This window comes from Tursiops truncatus, chromosome 16 (assembly GCF_011762595.2).
Source record: "Tursiops truncatus isolate mTurTru1 chromosome 16, mTurTru1.mat.Y, whole genome shotgun sequence".
Taxonomy (NCBI): Eukaryota; Metazoa; Chordata; class Mammalia; order Artiodactyla; family Delphinidae; genus Tursiops; species Tursiops truncatus.
In genome coordinates this window covers 59444304-59457174 of record NC_047049.1, presented here as the reverse complement: position 1 = coordinate 59457174, position 12871 = coordinate 59444304, and the positions used below count along the sequence as shown (strand labels likewise).

Below are 12871 nucleotides of genomic sequence, written 5' to 3'. Positions count from 1 at the left end.
CCGGGGACACCAGGGCGGGGAAGGGACGGGACTTGAACCTCTCTCTGACCCGCCCCCGATCTCGGTCCCTCCCTCCTTTTTACTTAACAGCTCTGCCCTATTGCTCCCGAACTGAGCCTCGTTCAAGTTGTCCCCTTTCCCTCCTCCTCCAGGCGGGTTGGGGTGTCCTGAGTTGCCGCGGCTGCCTTGTGTATGTGTCAGGAGAGTGGCAGTGCCATACTGCTGGGAACTGTCCCCCGGAGGGCAACCCAGGACCCCAGCGGGGCCGCTCCCTAGTTCTCTTCTCGACCCTCTGGGAACGGGCAAGACAGAAAATCAAACTTTATCCCCCTGTGTGACTTCCTGCGTGTGGGCATGGGGAACAGCACCCTTGCGATGGATGCTGCATTGCTTCAGGAGGCAAGCTCCAACCTCTTAGTTCCTTAAAGGTCCTCGGTGGTGCTTTTGGAGGGCTGCTTTATAAGCTTGTTCACGCGTGCCTGAAGAAGAAAGGTGGGCAGAGGGGAAGAGAATATGACACGTTGTTCACAGCGGCAGGGATTTGGTGGTTGTATTAGCCAGTTATTGCTGGCTTTCATTGGCTGGCAACGCACGGGAGTTTCAATTTGAACAGCCTTGGTGTGTGTGTGTGTGTGTGTGTGTGTGTGTGTGTGTGTGTGTGTGTGTGTGTGTGTGTGTGTCTTTTTCAGTTGCAAGAGATCAACTTGGCATGGGGTTCTTGACCAACTCCAAGAGAAAGTGTAGGTTTTATTTCCTAGGGCTAAGTTGTATAGTGTGGTAATAAGAGAATCACTGCAGACAGCCTGATAGCAGAAAGTAGTACCTTCAGCTCTCAACAAATACACCCACCTGTCTTGTTCTGATCACATAGCTCTTGAGGGAAAATTGAACTGGAGCTTTTCAGAGGATACCCCAAGACTGATGACATTGTAAAATTAAGTGTCTGAAAGAGCAGTGAAAAGAACTAATGCTCTTTAAATGCAAGATGGAATTGTTATTATTAGTCATAGGTATGGACCTATCCTCATTCTTATGAGAAAACTGTACTTCTTCATTTTGGCATACTGACATATTGCTTTGCTGAAGCTTTTGGGTGAGAGCCGAGCTTTCCACAGTTCAGTTTAGATTTGCATGTTTCATAGCCTCCAGTTATGTGTTTTGTTCTCTTAAAAACATAAGGCAATCCAAAAATCTGATTGCATTCCCCTCCCCCTCAAACTATTTAAAGACTTACCAAGTTGTCTTTATCTCTGTATTTTGATAATACATCTTCTGACTTTGCAGTTTGTTTTTAAGACTATTTGGGTGTGGTATTCATTTAGCATTTTGAAATTTGTGCCTTGTATATTTTCCACTGTGTGAATCTTTCAGTCTGTGAGTGCCTTCCTTGTGCGGGTACTTCATGAAAGTGTTTTTCTGTGCTATTCTGGGGTGGATAAAAGTGATGTGCTGAATTTGAGGTGAAAGCACAACTAAAATGAAGTGTTATTTCTGAAGGGCAGAAGTGTTATATGCATGGTGACTTGCAAATGAACTTAGAATTGTAAGATTTTGAAAAAAGTTGTGCCTGATTATTTAAAATATGTAAACAGTTTTTTTCTTTTTCTACGATTGCTCCGAAGCTATCATGTATTTAGCTCTCTCCATCTGTTATTCTATGATTCCTCGCAAGACTCAATTTGAAAGGTATCTCTTAGAGATTTAACTGTTGACATTTTATGCTTGAAATTAAGACCCAGAAAGCGAGAGACTTGGCCAGGATTACACGATGAATATACAACAGTTTTAGGACTCCCACCCACTCCAGATATTCTGACCCCCTTATTGTGTTCTTTTTATTATAAAGTACAATTTCTCCTTCACATCTTTCTCCTCGCTTATAAAACTTACTATTGTTTGTTATGAAAGTACTGGTATTTCAAAACCCCGTGAGTGAGAATTCTCCTATGTTAGTTTGAGACACATGTATTAGGCAATATAGGAACAAACCACTGGCTCTTACAAAGGTCCCTGAGAGACACTAAGGTTGAATCTTGCAGAGGTGACATCCTGTGTATGTGCAGCAGATGGCACTCTGTGTCGGACTAGATCACAAGTCCTGCTTTTGCCACTTTTGTTCTGCTGTAGTAGGTATGGTAAATTAGAGCCAGGGGGACATAACCAATTATAGTACTGGTTAATTTTTTGCTTGAGAGGTATGTTTTTTGGAATTCATTTTTTCCAAGTTTGAAGAACAAGTCCAGAGCAATACAGTTCAGCTAATATAGGTAAATGTGATTGCAAAGTAATAAAACATAGCTTGTACCGCCCCCCCCCCCCAATTAAAACATCATTCAACTGAGTAAATAGGAGAAAAGGTGCAGGGGCTTATTCAGTATTTGTAGCACCATCTAGTGTAATTTTTCCTTTCCTATGTGAAGAGCCTGTTATTGCTTCCCAGCTTGTGACTGTAACTGAGTCTGATGTAAAATATCTGTTGCATGCTTTTCTGTGTGGTTAGTGAAGGTGGCAATTTTCAAGGATGATTCTTTGAGGGGAACAGCCTTTCATTGTGAACTGTGTAATTTCTTTGCTAAATCAAACTGTCTCATCTCTGATTATGACAGCCTGACTGTTGGCATTTCCTAGTGGTCAACGGCTATGCTGAATTGCTAAATCTCTTACTTAAGTCTGTCATTATACTGTTATAGATTGTGGCTGTCCCTTTTTACTTTACACATTGTAGTTCTTTGGCAGTGATGTCATTTCAGTTTAACCTGAAAGTTTTTTTTTTTTTACTTTTCTTTTAACCTGAAAGTTTTAACAGAGGTTACATTGCCTGACACAGAAGTAAGTCCCAGTTCTTTAATTGGGCTCCTCATGATCTGGCTAAGTCTTACTTTGCCAGATCCACCCAGCACAAATACTCCACTGTACTTAAGCCAGTGTCTCCTATACCCATATTAAATGTCTGTGCAGTTTTTGCAGGGGAATTTCAGTCTTAACCACTCCACTAACCGCTAAGGTTCATTTTAGGTGAGAGACTGTGACCTTTGACTCCTCTTTGAATCTAACTTCCTCACTTTACAGATGAGAAAACGGACCTAATGGGAACTGAGGGAAGTGACTTTTCTGTTATGTTTGTGATTAATGACATCTGGGATAAAAATTCTTTTAAATGGAGGTGGATTCAAGGAGAAATCCTAGTCTGAATCTTCACATGTGTGTTTCCTAGCTCTTAATCCCTTTCCATTGTTCTATTCTGTCTTCTCTGAATGCTGATAGGACTTATTATTTTCAGGACACAGATTGACACTGGCTTGTTCTCTAAATGTTTCATTTGTGGGTACCTTATCTTAACTGGGCAGCGATTGTGTATCTTGTTACCTTTTTGTCTCTCATAGACTCCAGAGCAGTACTAGGTACGTAGATAACACTCAGACAAGCATTAATTGAATACACACCCTCTTGTCTGCTTGCCAGTGAAAAGGTGTGCTCTACTCCCCGCACCCCGCACCCCCCCCCCCCCCCCCCCCCCCCCCACCTCCCGGTTTGACTTTTTTAATGACCTGTTGCTTAGGTAACCACATTTGGGTTACTGCTTTAAGTTTGGTATTGCCAGTGCTGTCTTTGGTTGTACATTACACTTCTTTATGGTGGACTGATGCAGAGTTGGTAACATTGGATTAGCTCTACAGTGGTACACACTTTCTATCCAAAGAAGCAAAAGTATGATAAATACCCAGATTATTAGGAATATATGTTTGAATCAGAGTCTAGATTTATTGTTGTTTTAGTTGACGATAATATTAAGATTTTGAAGGTTGTGGATAAATATGCTTAGAGCAGATTTATTATGGAAACTTTATCTTAAAATCTTGCTTATTTTGAACCCCATAAAATAGTCGAATGAGTAAATTTGGATTTAGTCAACAAATTCTGATTATTTGAACTTTTCTGAGTCTCAAGGGGCTCTATTTTATGCTTTATGGAACTCTAAGAGGGAATCTAAATAGAAATGCAGCATCAAGAATGGTGTATGTTGGACTTCTCTGGTGGTGCAGTGGCTAAGAATCCACCTGCCAATGCAGCGGACATGGGTTCGAGCCCCGGTACAGGAATATCCCACATGCTGTGCAGCAACTAAGCCCATGCGCCACAACTACTGAGCCTGCTCTCTAGACCCCGCATGCCACAACTACTAAGCCTGTGTGCCACGACTACTGAAGCCGGTGCGCCTAGAGCACGTGCTCCACAACAAGAGAAGCCACTGCACTGAGGAGCCCATGCACCACAACAAAGAGTAGCCCCTGCTCGCCGCCACAACTAGAGAAAGCCGGCGCGCAGCAATGAAGACCCAATGCAGCCAAAAAATTAGTTAATTAATTAATTAAAAAAAAAGAATGGTGTATGTTGAAGACAATAAATTGAATGCGAATTTTGGTTTTGGGGCTGCCTACTGTTTGAAAGGGAAATCAAGGAGTGGTCATGGTCTTCTATAGTAGCACTTCGTTGATACCATAGTCTGAATAACTACTAAGATGTTGCTTTTATTTCTTTTTATATTCTAGCTTTGTGCTCTGTGGGTTTTCTTAAAAAAATTACTGTTTGTTTTCCTGTGATTAAGGACAACATTACCTTTTAAGATCTCAAGATAACCACTCAATATAGGGGAATCCTCTATTCTTTATTTGACTGATTAATACAATACTGGAACAATGTGTTATTAGGAAAACTAAGATGTTACCATGGAAGACATGTACTTAAAAGAGTCCTAGAATTTAGAGCTTGACAAGACAAGGTTAAGTAAATAAAAGTTCAGGAACAGTAAAGTGGCTTTTTCCTTGGTAGCCCAGCAAGTTACTGCAGAGCTGAAAATGGCTCACACATCTGCTGGTTTTCTCATTAAGTTCTTTTTCTATGAAATTACAAAATTCTGTGTTTCATTCTAAAAATGATTAAGCTGAGACTGGTTGTTAGAAGTGAATTGGGGGAAGTGACGCACGGCCCTGTCTGGGAGGCTGCCCTGCCCCCGCTTCCTTTCACCCTGTCGCTGCCCGCAGGTGGTTGTGGCCGCAGTGCCCAGAGGGAGGTGGCGGCAGCGGTGGCTGTGAATGATGCCTGGGAAGCTCCTATGCGGGGACATTATGGAGTTGGAGGCGCCTTTGGAGACAGCCAGAGGAAGGAGAGGCAAAAGAGCTCTGTGGATGTCGGAATTTCGGATAAGGGATTATGGACGTGTACTTCCCTTATAGGGTTGTTAGGAAGATTTAAACTAGATAAGCTGAAAACTTATTACACAATGCTGGAGCGATAGAAGGAAGTCAAGGCACCATTATGACCCAGATGAGAAATCAGAAACAAGAGGAAATGGTGTTGCAGGTGACCTGGATGCTCCCAAACCCAAAAAAAGCTAAAATGAAAGAGAAGCTAAATGGTGACACCAAGGAAGGATGTCATAGACTTTCAGATGAATTTTCTAAATCTCATAAGTCAAGAAGAAAAGATCTGTCAAATGGAGATACTGATGAATATGAAAAAAAAAGTGAGTGTCATCCTTAGATAGTTCTACTCAGAAATCAAGTGATAATAAACTAGAAGAGACCCTAATACGTGAACAGAAAGAAGGAGCCTTCTCCAATTTCCCTATTTCTGAAGAGACTATAAAGCTTCTGAAAGGTCTAGGGGTAACATATCTCTTTCCTATTCAAATTAAGACTTTTGGTCCTGTATATGAAGGAAAAGATTTAATTGCTCAAGCACAGACAGGAACAGGAAAGACATTCTCTTTTGCCATCCCCTTGATTGAAAGACTCCAAAGAAATCAAGAGACAATTAAAAAAAGCCACTCACCAAAGGTACTTGTTTTGGCTCCTACAAGGGAACTGGCAAACCAAGTAGCCAAAGACTTCAAAGATATAACTAGGAAACTCAGTGTGGTGTGTTTTTATGGTGGAACATCATATCAAAACCAAATTAATCATTTTCGAAATGGTATTGACATCTTGGTTAGGACCCCTGCTCGTATCAAAGATCATCTGCAGAGTGGCCGATTAGATCTTTCTAAACTGCACCACGTTGTGCTGGATGAAGTGGATCAAATGTTAGATTTAGGTTTTGTGGAACAAGTTGAAGATATTATCCACAAATCCTACAAAACTGATTCTGAAGACAATCCTCAGACTTTACATTTTTCTGCAACTTGCCCACAGTGGGCATACAAAGTTGCAAAAAAATACATGAAATCCAGATACGAACAGGTTGACCTTGTTGGGAAAATGACTCAAAAGGCTGCAACTACTGTGGAACATCTGACCATCCAGTGCCATTAATCTCAGAGGCCAGCAGTTATTGGAGATGTCCTTCAAGTCTACAGTGGGTCTGAAGGGAGGGCTATTATCTTCTGTGAGACCAAAAAGAATGTAACTGATATGGCCATGAATCCACACATAAAACAGAATGCCCAGTGTTTACATGGCGACGTTGCACAGTCACAAAGAGAAATTACACTGAAAGGCTTCAGAGAGGGTAGTTTTGGTGGCAGCCAATGTTGCTGCCCGTGGTTTGGACATTCCTGAGGTTGACCTGGTTATTCAGAGTTTACCTCCACAGGATGTTGAGTCCTATATTCATCTCTCTGGATGCACAGATAGAGCTGGTTGGACAGGGATTTGCATATGTTTTTATCAACCAAGAGAAAGAGGTCAACTAAGATATGTGGAACAAAAAACAGGAATTACTTTTAAACGTGTAGGTGTTCCTTCTACAATGGATTTAATCAAATCTAAAAGCATGGATGCCATCAAGTCTCTGGCTTGCATTTCTTATGCTGCTGTTGATTTTTTCTGACCATCAGCTCAGAGACTGATAGAAGAGAAAGGGGCAGTGGATGCATTGGCTGCAGCATTAGCCCACATCTCTGGCACATCAAGTTTTGAACCACGTTCTTTGATCACCTCTGATAAGGGGGTTGTGACCATGATACTGGAAGCCCAGAAGAAATACAGGATGTTAGCTGTGCTTGGAAAGAACTTAACAGAAAGTTGAGTAGTAATGCTGTGTCCCAAGTTACCAGAATGTGCCTCCTAAAAGGAAATATGGGCATTTGCTTTGATATTCCCACAACTGAGAATGGTTACAGGCAGAGTGGCATGATTCAGACTGGGTACTCTCAGTGCCAGCCAAGTTGCCTGAAATTGAAGAATATTATGATGGAAACACATCTTCTAATTCCAGACAGAGGAGTGGCTGGTCAAGTGGCTGGTCAGGTGGTCGATATGGTGGCCGGTCAGGTAGACAGAGTCGACAGGGGAGTCGGTCAGGAAATCGACAAGATGGTAGAAGACGAAGTGAGAACAGAAATTGAACGAGAAGCGGGGGCCACAAACAGAGTTTTGACTGAGATAGTTAATCTACCAGTGTGAGCTTGCCTATTTCTGCCTAATCATGTACATTATCCACCAAAAATTAGGTCATCATAGTTGAGGTCTGTGTCTGCTGTTTGCAAAGAAGTTGGTTGTATTTTTTTAAAGTATTTCGCAAGAATGGTTGTAAACAAATCTACTTATCCAGTTATACCTTTGAACAAAAAAACCTCCTTTAAAAAAAAAAAAAACGTGGGCTTCCCTGGTGGCGCAGTGGTTGAGAGTCCGCCTGCCGATGCAGGGGACATGGGTTCGTGCCCCAGTCTGGGAAGATCCCACATGCCTCGGAGCGGCTGGGCCCGTGAGCCATGGCCGCTGAGCCTGTGCATCCGGAGCCTGTGCTCCGCAACGGGAGAGGCCACAACAGTGAGAGGCCCGCGTACCACAAAAAAAAAAAAGTGAATTGGGGTCAGATTCTTCCAGTAAGACCCTAAAGTCAAACTGAATCTTGAATAGTTACTTCCTGATTTAGATCAAGCTTGAGGACATCTGATAAAAAATTGACCTCTGAAGCTGAACACAGAAGGGAAACAATCTGTTTATTTATTTCACTGCACTTTGCTTGCATTGAGACAGCCTGTGTAAAAATGAAAGTTGACTTCAAGCAAAGTAATTTTAATAAGTTTAGTGAATTCTTGACTCATAAACTGTGTACAGGCTTGATTTTTTTTTATTGATAAAAGCATAACTTGGTAAATTATATCATTGACTGGGTCTAATAGCATACTAAAGCTGAACTTCTTCTAATACAGTTCTGGAATAATTGGATAATATGACATTGCATTTTGACATCTCTCTTAAAAATAAGAGGCTTTTCCAAAAGTTCTTTAATGACATTAATAATATTTATTAATCCAAAAGAGTGAGGTCTTTACCTTTTATGCTTCGTTACTAAAGTTTTCAGTTTTTACATTTTTTAAATTTATTGTCCACTTTATTTTGGGGAGAGCACTTGTAATAATCACCAGAAAATTGTTGAGCAGAGCCCATTGGGTGTATGATACTATCCAGAGGACAGTCTCAAATGTACAGTCCTGAGCCGTACTACCTTATAGGTTTCAAGATTTTTTTTTTTTTTTTTGGCGGTACGCGGGCCTCTCACTGTTGTGGCCTCTCCCGTTGCGGAGCACAGGCTCCGGACGCGCAGGCTCAGCGGCCATGGCTCACGGGCCCAGCCGCTCCGCGGCATGTGGAATCTTCCTGGACCGGGGCACGAACCTGCGTCCCCTTCATCGGCAGGCGGAGTCTCAACCACTGCGCCACCAGGGAAGCCCAGGTTTCAAGATTTTTTAAATTCTTTTTTTGCCTTCTCAGACAGGCCCACCTTGTATAATACTTCCTACTTACCTATAGTAAATGGTGTTACAGGATGTTTAAGAGTATTAATGTCTGCTTTAAACTTTAGAGGAAGTTAATGCAACTGATAGTTTATAAAATAACAGGAGAGCAAATAGGTCAGCTGAACTACCTGACCTGTAAAGATAGAGGAGTAGATATGGAAGAAAGCATCTAAGAGCTAAAGGCACTGTGTTTCCATGTTTAATTCTCACCATAACCCTATAAGAGGTATTATTGTGCTAGTTTGATATATTGTGCTAGTTTGAGGAAATTGAGGACGGGATAGGTTCATTTCTTCTTACGTGTCATAAACTGTTTTAATGATAGGGATGCAAAGATGGACAAATGTTTTGGAGCTGGGATTTAAGCCTACGTCTGGCTAGAATTAAAGCTGTACCATGCTGGTTGTCAGTGTGGGTCTTCCTTCCTTTTCAGCACCTGCTCCTTCAGTTTTGTTACTTTCTCAAGCATCTGCTGCAGTTTTTTCCAAGACACCTCACCATCCCTCCCACTGACTACATTTCTTAAATCTCTTTCTCCACCCTCTCCACCCCCCCAGGTATTAACTGATAAGAGTCTAAGGTATTACGCCTACCCCCCCACCCCCCTCCAAATCTTTGAAATTTAGTTTAAGATTCTAAAAAGTCCCACCCAGTAAACCTGGTAATTACTGAGCATTGCTTCTATATCAAGCACTTTTATAACATTGTGTAGTATACTCCACAACAACCGTTCAGGCAAAATACCATCCCCATTGTACAGATGAGAAAATAAAGACCTAGAAAGGTTAATACCTAGAGTCATTCAGAATATATCTGTGGAACTCCTACTCTGTGAGACACTGTGCTGGTAAGGAGAGATGTTTCTGTTGTGGTTCTAAGAGTTCACAGTCTGGCCAGGAGACAGACTATAAACAAGACTGTAACTGGCTGTGCTTTTTTTTTTTCCCTATGGAGGTCAGTGGGAGCACTTAGACTTACCCGAGGATGTTGGGGAAGGTTTCACTGGTGAGGCCTTGCTTGAGCTGAAATATGAGGAAGTATAATGTGTGGGGGACTGAAAAGGTTGGTTCATATTCCAGGCAGCACTAGTATCTAACATGACAATATGAGGGAGTATGATGTATTTGAGAAACAGCCAGTAATTTGTTACAACTGGATATGAGCAAGAATAGCTGAAGATTATTAGGCTGGACAGTAGCAGTGATACCAATAATAATTAATATTTATGAAGTGCACCATATGCCAAGCACTGTACACAGTCTCACTTAATTCTTGTGACACCCTGTGAGTAGGTATTGTTATTATCCTCATTTTACAGATAGTGAAACTGAGTTGCATCAGATTGGTAAGTGATTTGCCCAGACAGTCAGTTAGTGACACATAGCTAGTAAATGACTTGCCTAGGATAACACAGCTAGCGAATGGCATACCCAGCATATAAAACCAAGTAGTCTGGCTACAGAGCCTGTCTCTTCACCACTTGCTGTGGTGAGGGATCAGATTGTGAAAGGACTTGTGAAGGAGCTGACATTTTATGATGTAGTTCAGTGGTTTTTTAAAAAACTCAACCCACAGTAGAAATACCTTTTATGTTATGATTGAGCACATGCATGTGTGCATAAAACTAGGAAAAGTCTCATGAAACAATATTTTTACTATGTATGCATAGTTTCTGTTCTCTTTTCTTAAGGAAATTCTGGTTGGGACTCATTTAAATTGATTCTACAATTTAAGCCACAGTTTGGAAAATTACTACTTGTCCGTAGGTGAGCATTGGAAGAATTTCAAGTAAGGGAATCACATGGTTATGTTTGTGCTTTTAGGTAGGTCACACTGGCAGCAGTGTGAAGGCTTAATTGGAGAGGATGGGACTGGAAAGACAGACACCAGTAAGGAACATCTTAATGGACCAGGCAAAAGATGTCTGAACTAGGACAGCAGCCTTGACGATGGAGAAAAGAGAATAGAGAGAAGGGAGATATAGGAAGTAGAGTTGATAGTCCACAACTAATCATCAAGTTCTATCACTCATCTACTAAGTACTAGGTAGAAAGACAGTTCAATTCAAGACCTGTGTTACTGTGTTACTCAGGTACTGAAATTTTATTTCTTGACTTTTTTTGTGTGTTCCTTTTTATCATCGTGTGAAACATGCTTCTTTGTTGTCTTTTCTACACCTCTGCTTTTCTTGTTTTGTTTTGTTTTTTTGTTTTTTTGCGGTATGTGGGCCTCTCACTGTTGTGGCATCTCCCGTTGCGGAGCACAGGCTCCGGGCGCGCATGGCTCACGGGACCAGCCGCTCCGCGGCATGTGGGATCTTCCTGGACCGGGGCATGAACCCGTGTCCCCTGCATCGGCAGGTGGACTCTCAACCACTGTGCCACCAGGGAAGCCCCTGCTTTTGTATTTTAAAAAAACTGGTTTAATTATTTTTAAATGATTTAAAAATTTATATATAAAATCAGACATCCACCTTATCCCCTTATTTCTGCCTCCCCCTGCCCCCACCTCATACTATCAGAATCTGGAAGATTTGCATAGCAGTATGAAAAAGTTCACATAGCATGATGAGCACTCAGCAAATCTTTGCTGAAAGAATGTGTCCTGTGTATTATACTCTCCCAAAGCAGAAACTCTTAACATTATGTTCATTAACTAGAGGAATACTTTTGAGTAATTTTCTTGAACTCTGTCCTCTCTAACTTTCCATTTTTGTAATATTTGACTCCATTTAGGGAATAGTAAGCATTGTATGTGTGATGATCTTACTTTTTAAAAAACAAACAAAATAAACAACATAACTAGCCATTCCTAAGCATGAAATCTTAGTAAAATTTTAGCAGTTTTTCTTCCCATATTATAAATGTAGATATACAAGATTCCTACCGCTTCTGCCACTCTAGTTTCTCAAGAGCATTATTATATATATATAAAATTGAGAACAAGTTATTTGGAGTGATTCTCTAACATTTTAATTGACTGGACCTTACTGGATTGCTGTTTTTAGAGAGCACATATTCTTTGGTCTTCTAGGTATTATAATACAAAGGTAAGTATTTACTTGATAATTATAACAGTTTTTTAGAGATATTACAGTATCTGCTCTACCAGAGGAGATTGTATTTGAGATGTAGTTGATGAACCTTTTGAAATCTTATGGGAGCAAAGAATAGCTGTACCATCACAGAATCTTTTAATAGTTTTCTGAGAGTTAAATAAATGAAAAGATGGAAGTGGTGAGAGAGAGAGAGAGAGAGAGAGAGGGAGAGAGAGTGTGTGTGTGTGTGTGTGTGTGTGTGTGTGTTTGTGTGTGTGTGTGTGTGTGTGTGTGTGTTTTGCAGTCACCAAAATAAAGAGTAAGTAATTGAAGAGAATTAGGTGCCATGTGGTATAATAGTTAGGGGTCTGGGTTCTGCTCCTTTCTCTTCCATTAACTTGCTGTTTGACCTTGGACAAGTGATGTAACCTCTTTGATCCTATTATTTTTGTTGCTTAAATAAGGATGCTTGATTAGGTGAGCCTAAAGGGCTTCTTTAATTCTAAGTTATGTATCATTTTTATATAACACTTGACAAGTAACTTTTATGTTGTTTCATTGGGTAGCTTGTATAAAATCATAAACAGACGGACATATATTTGCTTATTCTCACAAGGGCCAAGGACTTGAAGTGAAGAAAAAGAGCCTTCCAATTCCTTTTCAGGACAGTTTGCATAATTACTTTCTGACATCTTGGTGAACAATTTACCCTGCATTCCTCATAATTCATCAAGCCTTTATTCCCATCTTTCTCTTTTTTCTTCTTTTATCAGTTCAAACTGCTGAGGGAGTTGGGGAAGAGGTAGAGATGTGGTGGGGAATTCAGAGAGTTGGAGAGAGAGGAGGAGGAAAAAAGCAGTTAATGCTGGAGTGTTTGAGGGGAGACAGGACTGTGCTAATAATTTAATTCTGAGTTGTGGCCTGCCAGCTTGAAACAGAAAATGTTTCTTTGTATTTACACTACAGAAATCCCCAGTGGGAAAATCTTAAGTGATTAATTGCTGGTAGCAGTCTGTTCTCCCAAACTCTGTGAACTGAGTCTAATATAGTGTCATGAATGTAGACATTCAGTCAGTGTTGGACAAATGAGA

General features: G+C 40.9%; 1 protein-coding gene and 1 pseudogene across 2 annotated transcripts in view; both read left to right on the top strand.

The window, feature by feature from the left end:
* MCU (mitochondrial calcium uniporter) overlaps positions 1-12871 on the top strand; it is a 271464-nt gene that overhangs the window by 64774 nt on the left and 193819 nt on the right. The window lies entirely within an intron of this gene.
* On the top strand, positions 3627-7613 carry LOC101317484 (ATP-dependent RNA helicase DDX50-like; annotated as a pseudogene).